At 40.6% G+C, this 12,132-nt stretch overlaps 1 protein-coding gene across 2 annotated transcripts in view; it reads left to right on the top strand.

Moving 5' to 3' along the window:
* The window catches only part of LOC140729669 (potassium voltage-gated channel subfamily A member 4-like), a 254,785-nt gene that overhangs the window by 137,909 nt on the left and 104,744 nt on the right, over window positions 1-12,132 (top strand). Inside the window, exon 3 of one of the 2 annotated variants that reach the window (XM_073049714.1) lies at window positions 2,525-2,543. The exons of the other annotated variant lie outside the window; for it this stretch is intronic. The gene's annotated coding sequence lies outside the window, so the exon portion shown is untranslated. Of the gene's footprint in view, window positions 1-2,524; window positions 2,544-12,132 lie in introns of those variants that run through there. 2 annotated transcript variants of the gene reach the window in all.

Below are 12,132 nucleotides of genomic sequence, written 5' to 3'. Positions count from 1 at the left end.
CGCATACATACTTTGATAGTAAATGTACTTTGAACTTTGAACTTGGATATGTGCTGATGTGAACACTAATGCTGGCATGGACAACCTCCATAACTTTTACAATGCTCTGAATAAATCGGTAATTTAGTAGGTTAATTAGTTGTTGTCCCATGGACTGAGCTACAGTGAAAAACTTTGTTTTACCTGCTCTCTATACAGATAATTTCATTACAACATTACATTAAGGTAGTAGAAGGGAAAGCAAAACAGAATGCGGAGCAAAGAGTTACACTTACACAGAAGATGCAATACAGGCAGGGAATAGGATGCAAGTCTACATATAATGAGGTAGATTGTTGAGGATAATCATGGTGGAGGTATCGGTGCCTATCCTTACTGATTGTGGTCTGCTAGTTACAAAGTCAAGGATACAGCTACAAGGGAGGGACTTGCTTGTCAGGGAGTTTGGGAGATGAGTTTTCTTTGTAATTATAGCACTGAAAGTGGAACTATGGTTAATAAACAATAGTCTAATGGAGATGTCTTTACTGTCCAGGCGCTCCAGAGAAGGCTGTAGGAACAGGGAGATGGCATCGCTCATGGACCTCTTTCACGGTTAGGCAAATTGCAGTTGATCGAGGCTGTAAGACTATAAGACAGAGGGGAGAATTGGGCTATTCAAGTCTTTGAGTCAATCATGGCTGATTTATTTTCCTTTTTTCTTTCTCTCTGCAACCTTTGACATACCTACTAATCAAGAACTTATCAACCCCCACTTTAAATATACCCAATTATTTGCCCTTCACAGCCATGTAAAGTAATGATTTCCACAGATTCACCACCCTCTGGGTAAAGAAACTCCGCCTCATTTCCATTCTAAACGAATATCCTTTTATTTTGGAACTTGGCCCTCTGGTCCTAGACTCTCCTATGATAGGAAACTTCCACTCTGTCTCTGCCTTTAAATAGGCAATATGTCTCAATGAGATCCCCACTAATTCTTCTAAACTCCAGTGAGTACAGGCCCAGAGTCATGAAACACTTATCATATATTAACCCTTTCATTCCCAGGACCATTCTTGTAAATCTCAGCTGGACCCTGTCCAATGCTGACGCCAGCATGATCTTTTTTTCAGATACTGGGCCCAAAGCAGCTCACATACTCCATATGTGGTCTGACCAATACCTTATAAAGCCTAGGCATTACAACACTATTCTAGTCCTCTCGAAATGAATGCTAACGTTCAATTTGCCTTTCATACTACTGACTCAAACTGCAAATTAATATATAAGGAATCCTGCACTAGGATTCCCGAGTCCTTTGCACCCCCAATTTCTGAATTTGTTCCCGATTTAGAAAATAGTCTGACCTTTTGCTAAAGGGCATGGTCATACACCTCCCTGCACTGTATTCCATCTACAATTTCTTTGCTCATTCTCCTAATAAGTCCAATTCTTTCTGCATACTCCCTGCTTCTCAACACTGCATGCACCTCCTCCTATCATCTGAAAACGTGGCCACAAAGCCATTCGTCCAGATCATTAACAGATAATATGAAAATTATGGACTCAACTTTGAACCCTGTGGAACACTACTAGTTGCTGACTGCAAATCAAAAAATGATCCTTTTATGCCCACACTTTGCCTTCTACCAGTCAGTTATTCTTCTGTCCATGGACTCTAACATCTAGCCAACCAATGAAGGTAGGCTAATTGATCTATAATATCCTGTAATTTGCCTCCCTTCATTCTTAAAGTGGAGTCACATTTGCAAATTTCCAATCCCCTAGAACCATTCCTGAATTTAGTGATTCCTGAAAGATCACTACTAATGTATCCACAATATCTTCATTTACCTTTTTCAAAACCCCGAGGTGTAGTCCATTTGGTCCAGGTGACTTATTGAAATTCAAACCTTCAGCTTCCCAGGCACCTTAGGAATAGTGACTATACTCACTGGACTCTCTCAAATTTCTGGCATGCTGCTGGTGTCTTCCACAGTGAAGACTGAATGCAGTTGTTAAGACTGTCTAGTAGGCTGAAGTTGATGCATGCCATGACCAGCCACTTCAATCAGTTCAAGATGGTGGAGGCTAGAGCCACCAGTTTCTAGTCATAAAGGCGTGTTACCTCATAAAACTGAGAAGAGGACCATTTTGAAGAGAGAAAAAAAACAAATCATATCTTGGCACAAATAGCTTTTATAATTACAGTGAATTCTGGTTAATTGGCCATTGGTTAACTGGGGCAGTCACCTACTTAGGACAACTCTTAAAGAACAAAAACTGATCAAGGAAATAGCCAGGCATCTCTTCATTTATTTGGGACACTATGCAGCTTAATTGGTTTCTAACTAGTGTGAAATATGTACACTTCTGTGGTTGTTAGACACTAAACCAAGCTTAGAGTGATTAGTTCTTAAATAACATTTTTTTGCATGTGCTTGTCTTCAAAAACCAGTGACTTTTGTCACAGTCAGTTGGCAAGAAATCAGCAGTAAGACAATTCACAATGGTTTTGCTCACTGTGGTTTCAAACATTCAGGCTTCAAAGTGTGAGGAACGGTTGGAAGTGAAAATGAAATGACTTCCCTACTTCAACAAGTTAGAAACTACAAGGAATTTGAAGGTATTGACAATCATCTTGAATGCTGCAATGATAATGTAGAGATGTGTAAATCGTCGATGGCATGATATGAAGGCACTCCATTATCTACACCAGGTATCTGCACTGACTTTGTCAATTTATAGGCAGTGTACACCGGATAAATACCTCCGTTGATAATTATTAGGAACTAATACATAGTTTTATAGTCCTGTAGTAGTATTGATCGTGTTCTAACTTGTTCTGTATTTTATTTAAATGCATAACTTTTTACTCAGTTAAGCAATAGTTCAGTAGTTCCACTTAATATCAGAGAACATTTACAATATACAACCTGAAATTCTTGTTCTTTACAGACATCCATGAAAACAGAAGAGTGCCCCAAAGTATGAGTGGCAGTAAAAAATTATAGAACACCAAAGCCCTCCCACTCCCCCCAAGAATAAGCAGCAGCAAAGAAATGACCCTCACCCTCTCCCACTTCAGCAAAAAAACAGCATCAACACCCTCTACCCACCAAGCAAGCAATAGCAAAGGCCTCAAGAGAGACCATGATCTGCAGTACAACAAAAATTAATCATTCGCCTGACAATTTGACCTACCACAGGTCTCTCTCCCGAATAAATTGACAGAGAGGTTCCCCCTTTCACAGCGAGAGTGGAGGCCAACAAAGACAAACAACTCGCTAACTTATGGTGTTAAAGTCTGCTGTGTTTGGTTTTCTCCCTGAGTTCTCTGACTCAAGAATCGGCAACAAACTGTCCCTTACCAATGAGAAAACAAGAGACAGCCCGTAGTTCACTGAGTACAGAGCCTCCGACAGCCTACCTGCTGTTCCGTATTCTTCCACGATGCTTCAGTCGGCAGCACCAACGTGGAATTGGCTCGTTCACAGGACTACAAAGCCACAGAACACCAAAGGTGCACTCATCTTCTTGGCTACATCCTTAGGTTAGCAAAAAATGACCGGTCGTGAGCCCCTGGGAGTGGGTCCAAATGCTGCAAAGAACTCAAGTCTGAGTGTAGCTCCATGTCAGGGTCTCGAACAGAACCCCATCCACCTCGAAAAGGAGAAAGAGAGACATTAAAGGTAGAAATTAAGCTGCTTCCGCAGATGAGTTTGAAGGTGTCTTTGTCGAGTGCCATTATAACTCTGCCTTTCAAGGCAAGGTTTGTATATTTTATACCTTTTTAACTATTTCCATGAAGCTTGGGCTAATTGGGGCAGCCGCTAAATTGGGCCAAAATGTACATATCCCAGTATGTTCTATTAACCAAAATCCACTGTACTTTCTTGACAGTATTTAGGGATCAAAGATGGCTTGCTCTCAGTCCTGTTCTGTGGATTCCAAGGTGTCTCATGAGGGCAATGTGGGATCTGCAGACTTTCCTCATATGGATCAAGGAGGTGACTGAGAGGAAAAGAGGGAGGGTGGTTGTGAAGTAAATCAGTTTTTGCAGGGTGCCTATGTATTCACAATGCTTCTCTGTAACATGGTAGTATGTAAATACTTGTTCATTGCTACATTGGGAGGAAAGTTGATGGTAGTGAAAAACCTTCTGGAATCAGTAAGGGAGCTTCTGCTTCTCAGAAACAAAGTAAAGAAATTGGTTCCATTTTAGCCTCTTCTGGTCCCTAATCTTGTTTTCACACAGACAAAGTTTCCCCTCTTGGAGCCACTGTCAAAATCTGAAACATCAATGGGTGTGCAGAACAAACTTGCTGGCTGTCAGTCCTTACTACCAACTCTAGAGATCAGGTCAAATTTCAGAACTCCTGGCAGTTTTCCAGCAGGTAAGTATCACTGAATGATGTTATGTGCCTTCCTGTTTGGTTTTCCATCAGATGACTGGGATTAAAGTGGCCTCCATTTTTTTTCTAAAGCCCATGGAGCACATTTGAATGCATTGAATTGAGTTTGGGAAATCCTTGCTGTATGAGTACGAGCCATTCTATATATGGTTAGTTGACTTGCTTCCAGTTATGCCAGGATGTCTTTTGAAGAATGTCTCAGTTTGTGCTCTTTATAGCAGTGAACTTGGAGGGAAGCCAAAATATCCGTTTGCCGTTGTTACTGTGAGAAAAATAGCAATTGCAGCTGTTTGCCATTAGTTTTGAATCTGATGTTTTTGGAGCAGTTTAGTTACAGCCAAAATGAATCTTTGAACCAAGGTCAGTGTGTTAGGCTTAAACTGAAATGTTTTCTCTTAAATGCCGAACAAGCATTTCAACGTCATTTCAAAAAAGGTGAGCAAACTTTATCTTGTTTTTACGTAACCATGCATGTATTTTTCTTCACATACTTTGAGACATAGTCCTGGAAGAAAATTGTATCTCTTTTTTGTTCCTTCTAGGGAAGAAATTTGTCTGGATCCATTTTTAGGGACTGAGTCACCACTAATCAGCCATGTGCTGCCTGAATGAGAGGTCCTAGTCAGAACCCAACTTGGAGCTCGAGTCCTGCTGACATCCTATGAAAAAGTTCTGCACATGGCAACTGTCAGCTTACTTATCTTGCCAAAAGCAGGAGAGGCTTGCAGTATAAACTGGGGAGTAAATAGCTCCAAAGTTCTGGTCTTCAAAAAAATAAATAACATTATAAAAAATGTGATCTTTCTTCGCAGCTGTAGTTTGAATTGAAGTGGAGTTGGACCACAAGCTCCAGTGCTGGGAGAAAGCTCATCTTACAGTGGCTCCTTCAAAGTAGGTTCGCCCTCAAGTTACGCATGCCAAGGCCAGCAATCCCTGACATTCAGGTAAAAGAGTGCTCCCTGCGGTGCTTGATACGATGTTCGGGGATTTTGACAGAGTAACAATAGAAGAAAGAAAATATACTTAGGATGCTGTCTGACATGAAGTTTAAAATGTTCTCAATCACTTCTGTTATTCCAAAGAGTGGAGGTTTTAAGGTTTCAGGTGAAAGAAACCCAGCTGGCTTGTGTGTGGAACTGAAACCTAGATGTACCACTAATAAAGGAAATCCAGGCAATGTGTGGGGCTGCGGATATAGTGATTGTTTGTTCTATTTTAAATTCCTTCATAGGACCTGGGCAGCACAGCTTGGACGTATTTATTGTTTATGCTTAATCATTTATACTGATTGGCTTCCAAGGTCAGTTTAGAGGGCAGTTAAGAGCAAATCCTACTTCTGTCAGTCTGGTATTAGGACCATATCCGATTGGTATCAATTTTCCTTCCCAAAGGGACGTTGGTGGACCAAACACGAGGAAATCTGCAGATGCTAGAAATTCAAGCAACATACACAAAATGCTGGTGGAACGCAGCAGGCCAGGGGGCATCTATAGCATATACGTCAAACTCAAGGCCCGCGGGCCAAATCCGGCCCGCGGTGGAATTATCTTTGGCCCGCGAGATAATATCTAATTACTATTAAAGCTGGCCCCAGTAATCGAAGCGCCTATGGCGTATGGTATGGCTAATGCTGAGTTTATTCAGGTACCAGGTTTTCAGGGTTTTTAGTGTTTATTCGGCAGTCTTGCTCGGCAGTCTTCTTCATAAGAAACGGAATTTGTAAAGTGAAACACTTTGTAGTTATAGCAGAGACTGAGATACATGAGAGCAGGCTGAAAAAACGGAGGTAACGAAAGCTGCGTTCGCACGCGGCCAACTGATCTGGCCCGCATGAAGCTGCATTTTGCTCAATCCGGCCCGTGACCTAAAATGAGTTTGACACCCCTGATCTATAGGAAGAAGCAATGTCGATGTTTCGGGCTGAGACCCTTCGTCAGGACTAATGATCAGAACCTTCGTCAGGTTAGTCCTGACGAAGGGTCTGGGCCCGAAACGTCAATATTGCTTCTTCCTATAGATGCTGCCTGGCCTGCTGCGTTCCACCAGCTTTTTGTGCGTATTGGTGGACCAAATGAGCGTTTCCAACAATTGGTGGTTTCCTAATCACCACTGCTGATCCCATCTTTATACTGGGGCAATATAGTAGTGTAGTGGTTAGCTCAATGCTTTACAGTACCGGTGACCCAGGTTCAATTCCCACCGCAGTCTGTAAGGGGCTTATACGTTCTGCCCGTGACCACGTGGGTTTCCTCTGGGCGCTTTGGTTTCCTCCCACTGTCCACAATACCACTTTGTAGATTAATAACTCATTATTAATAGCTTTTTTAAAGCTATTATTAATGCTTTTTGAGTTAGTGATTTAGATGCATATCATATTATTACTGAGTTAAGTATTGTATGTAATGAGTTTTTGCTACAACAAGTGTATGGGACATTGGAAAAAATGTTGAATTTCCCCATGGTGATGAATAAAGTATCTATCTATCTATCTATCTATTAAATCAGGCTAGGGTTAAATCGGGCAGCGCGACTCCAAGTGTCGGAAGGGCCTATTCCACGCTGTATCTCAATAAATAAGTTCAAAATTTATTTAAATTCTCAGCATTTGTAGTGGGGTTCAACCTAATGTCTCTAGATCAGTAACCAAGACTGCTTGATCCTGGTCTTGTAACTAAAAGAAATGCTATGCTACCACTTGGTGAAAAAAACACACTGTTGAATGAGCTCAGTGTCCGTAGAGGGAAATGAGCAGTTGATGCTTTGGGTTGAGACCCTTTACCTGGACCAACTGGGGTTGAGTGTCTTTTACTGCTGCTTTATCTATTTAGTCAAAAGGTGATTATTCGAGTCCATGGTGTCTCTGTTACATATATGCTATGTGCTTGAAAGATTGATGCGAGTATAGTTTCACTCCATGGTATAGCAACTGAAACCAATTATCATTGCTAGGGATTGAGAAATAACAGCAATAAATGGATAACATCTAGTTTGCTTTTAATAAGAAGAAGATCTGTTTTGAATTTGCTTATTTTATCTGCAATTTTGTGGGTAAATGGAGCCTAATTGAGGATTTATCTTGAAATTAAGCAGCTTCAAATCTCTGGTGTTGTTGAGACAAAAGGAATGACTTTGCCTTTGTAAGCTGAGCCATGCAATCAACCTGTCGTCTCTCCTGCTACCAGAAAAAGCAAAAGTTATTCCTGTGTCTGCTGAAAAACAGTCATCACCCTGCTTCAGCAATGAATTGAGGTGACTGTATGGTTTCCACCCCCTTGCAACTTTTAAAGAGACAGTACACTGAAAAATATTATCATTTCAGAGAACCTGTCCTGGGCCCAGCATGTAAGTGCATTTACAAAGAAAGCATGGCAGTGCATCTACTTTGTTGGTTTGCGAACATTCGGCGTGACATCTAAAACTTTGACAAGCCTCTACAGATATGTAGTGGAGAGAAAGTTGACTAGTTGCATCGTGGGCTGGTATGGAAACTCGAAAGCCCTTGAATAGAAAAGCTTACAAAAGGTAGTGGGTACAACCCATTTCGACGTGGTAAAGCCTTCCCTACCATTAATCACATCTACAAGGAGTGCAGTCTCAGGTAAGCAGCGTTGATCATCGAGGACCCCCAGCCCCCAGCCATGTTCTCTTCTCGCGGCCTCCACAGAAAGAAGATACAGGAGGCAAAGGACCCAGACCACCAGGTGCAGGAACAGTTATTACCCCTCAGCAATCAGGGTCTTGAGCCAGTGGGCGTAACTTCACTCACCACAATACTGAACAGTTCCCATAACCTATGAACTCACTTTCAAGGGCTCTTCATTTGATGTTCTTGATATTTATTGCTTATTTAGTTAATATTATTTTTTTTTTCCTCTTCTGTATTTGCATGGTTTATTGCCTTTTGCACACTGGTTGTTTGTCCTTCTTGTAGGCTGTGGTCTTTCAATAATTCTATCGTGTTTCTTGGATTTACCAAATATGCCCACAAGGAAACAAATCTCAGGGTTGTATATGGTGACATATATACACTTTGATAATAAATTTACTTTGAATTTTGAGATGTATACTTATGAGTTTTTTCTTGTATTTTATGAGATGATGCTGTTGCTTATTGAAATTTCATAAATAAACTTTAGTTTGCAAACCATGGTGTCCTGTGCTGTCATATAGCAAGTCTAGAAAGCTGATCTGACTAAAATTTACCATCAGTGGCCACCTTATTAGGTAAAGGGGGCACCTAGTGAATTGTCCACTGAGTGACATTCTGTATGTAGTCTTCTGCTATGCATCCACTTCAACATTGAACGTGTCATACACTTAGTGAAACTCTTCTGTACACCACTGTTGTAACATGTGGTTATTTGAGTTACTGTTGCCTTCTTATCAGCTTGAACCAGTCTGACCATTCTCTTCTGACCTCTCTTGTCAACAAGGCATTTTTGCCCGCAGAACTGCTCTTCACTGGATGTTTTTTCTTGCACCATTCTCTGTTAAGCTCTGGAGACTGTTGTGTGTGTAGATCCCAGGCGATCAGCAGTTTCTGAGATAATCAAATCACCCAGTCTGGCACCAACAATAATTCCACAGTTCTTCCCCATTCTAATGTTTGGTCTAAACCTCTTGACCATGTCTGTATGCTTTTATGCATTGCATTGCTGCTACATGATTGGCTGATTTGATATTTGCATTATCAGACAGGTGTACAGAATAAAGTGGCCACAGAGTGTAATTTATCTGGAAAGGGAAACTGTTCAGCTTGGGCTCTGTCTCAGAAGGTTGGGGGTTTGTTCCTCACACCATCACAAAAATATAGGCCATGTCTCCAGCCCAACACAGAGAGTGTCCTGACCAGCTGAGGTGTTAAGCTGACACCCATATGTTCTCTGAGGTGAATATAAAAGGTTCTGAAGCACCATTTCAAAGAGCTAGGAAATTAACCTCCAGCATATTGGTCAAAGATTTTTTAATATAGATTATCCTGAGTGACCTGAGAGAGGGCATGGCTCAATTTACAAAGCTCATTGTGACACATGTGTTTGTCAGAACATATTGTGTGCACAATACATTTCCTATATATTGAAGTGACTACCCTTCATTGATTACAATGTGTTTGGGGATGTTATGAAACATGCTGTAGTCAGGCACACCTTTTGTTTGATTTGCATATGCTGAGTTATCCTGATGTTGCAGCACGATAACTGATGGATTGCTAATAAAAGGATAGATTTAAGAAAGGACTGCCAGATCAGTACAAACTCTTTACTCTTTTTCTTCCATTGGTTCTATAAGAAGCAGATTAGAAGGTCTGGTAAGAATGGTTTCCTGTGTTAACCAAGCACCGCAGGCATATAGTTGGTAGTATGTTTACCTTTTAACATCAAACATCCAAATACTAATTTTATGGGATGTTATTTACATTATTGCAAGATGATAGGAATTGTTCAATTTACCTTTGCAAAACACTTTTGCTGTGCTTTGCCATTGTTGAATACAATAAAGGCTGTTTAAACTACATGATGTGGTTGAAACCTACAGAGATGTTTATTAATATCGGAAACAACTGTTTAACCATCCAATTGTGGAATTACAAATCTTTACTGAATTAGAAGTACATTTACAAATGTTTTAAAGAGATTAGCTTTCTGAAGTAACTTAGCATATGCTCATGTTCTGTAATCTGCCCTGAGATTCATCTTCTTGCAGGCATTCACAGTGGAACAAAGAAATACAATAGAACCTATGAAAAACTACATCCAGACAAAGACTGGCAAATAACTGAGGTGCAAAAGAAGACAAGCTGTGCAATAAATACTCAAATAAAAGGATAAATAAATAAATAAATAATTAATACTGAGAACATGAGTTGTAGAGTCCTTGAAAGTGAGTCTGTAGGTTGTGGAATCAATTCAGAGTTGAAGTGAGTGAACTTATCCACAATGGTTCAGGAACCTGATGGATGAAGCGTAATAACTGTTCTTGAAGGTGGTGGTGTGGGACCCAAGGCTCCTGTACCCCCTTCCCAATGCCAGCAATGAGAAGAGAACATGCCCTGGATGGTGGATGCTGCTTTCTTGTGCCAGTGCTCCTTATATATATGCTCAATGATGGGGAGGGCTTTTCCTAAATGGACTGGGCTGTGTCCACTATTTTTTGTAGGCTTTTCTTACTCACAGATGACTGTGGTTGCTCTATTTTTCTTCATCTTTCCCTCCACATATCTGCCTCTCTCCAACCCATTTTTTTTCCTCTCTCCACTTGCCTTGTCACCTGTCTTCAAGTTTATCCTTTCTGTAATCATCAAGATGGGTCAGCTACCACAGTGATTTCCAAGCTGCTACATACAGCTCCAGGTTGCCAAGAGATATAAAGGGTCCGCGAGGTTTCAGTAACATGAGGTCCTTCACTGGAGCATTCAATGTGTCAGCAGTTCAAGTGCTTATTGAGACATTGCTGTCCATGACTCAGCTTCTCGCTTTCTCAGGCAGTGCATCTCAGGTACTTGTCTCTGGGTAGAGAAGATCTCCTTCATACTCCATCCGCATCCCTTCCCCCATACCCTAAACCTGTGTTGTCAAGGCAGTATATGGTAACATCTATGTATTTTGAATTAAATTTACTTCGAACTTTGAATATATCTAACGGGTGAGTGACTCTGGAAAAATGTATGAGAAGTACAGGATGCAAAAATAAATTTGGAAATCGCGACTGACACTTTATCTAGTGTTAATCTTAAATTCTGTTCCACAATTGCTTATGAGATTAGAGTATGGCTCTCTTTTGATTGTGATATGTGAGCTGGACTGAGAGTATGAGGTGGGTCTGCACATAAATATTCGAAGTATTTCTGGATGTGTTATATGACATCTATAATGAGCCACAGGACTTAGGTTGTAATGTTCAGTTATCCATGGTTATTGGAATCATGCAGTGCACATAATCCTGTAGTAACGTCAGCCACAACTCAGTTATAACTACCAGACCCTCCAGACCAAATAATAATTAATCATATATAAAGCAATATTATGAGAAACAATTTCCCATTTAAATCATCTTCATGCAGTGTAGCCATTACTTTCCATATACTGCTCCCCCTGTAAACTCCAAAGTATTTATCAATGTGTTTGAAATAAAAATAAGCTCCATGGTTGCAAAATGAAAATTCCATTCTTTATTACATCATAAGACCACTTCATTATATGAAATTAGTGGTAAGCAATTCAGAAATTTAGTGTGGTTGTAAGTTTGACAAGAAATTCAGCTGCAGGTCACTTCTGCTGCCCTGGGCTTCTTTGCCACTCCTTGGCAGGAAAAAAAAGAGGGAAGTTTGGTGAACAGATCCCTTTCACAGATGATATGTTCATGGAATTTGTACTTTAAATTATTTTTTTTCTCTGAGAGTTATATTTTAACAAAAGTGTAGAGTGTTTATTTCATTCCCTTCCTGTACCATGTTAACTGTCAGTCTCTGACAGTGTTAGATTAAAGGGGTGATGCAAAGCTGGAAAAATCTTCTCATCACTTCTCCCGAGACAGTTTTTCTTTCCTGGTGAGGTGAAGTTTGATGTAACTTACCAGGCCACCCAGTAGGTAAATGCCAGCACATTCCTCTCCCTGCGGGTGCTCCTTCCTTAATTTTTCCTTCTGGCAGGGTCTTTCATTCTTCACGTTGACTCTGTCACTAAAAATGATGACTGATTCAGTTCTTACTTGGACGTTTTTTTCTTCTCTTGGTTGC

This window comes from Hemitrygon akajei, chromosome 6 (assembly GCF_048418815.1).
Source record: "Hemitrygon akajei chromosome 6, sHemAka1.3, whole genome shotgun sequence".
In the NCBI taxonomy this organism is placed as follows: domain Eukaryota; kingdom Metazoa; phylum Chordata; class Chondrichthyes; order Myliobatiformes; family Dasyatidae; genus Hemitrygon; species Hemitrygon akajei.
The sequence above is the reverse complement of the archived record's forward strand: the minus strand, read 5'-3'. Positions and strand labels throughout refer to the sequence as shown.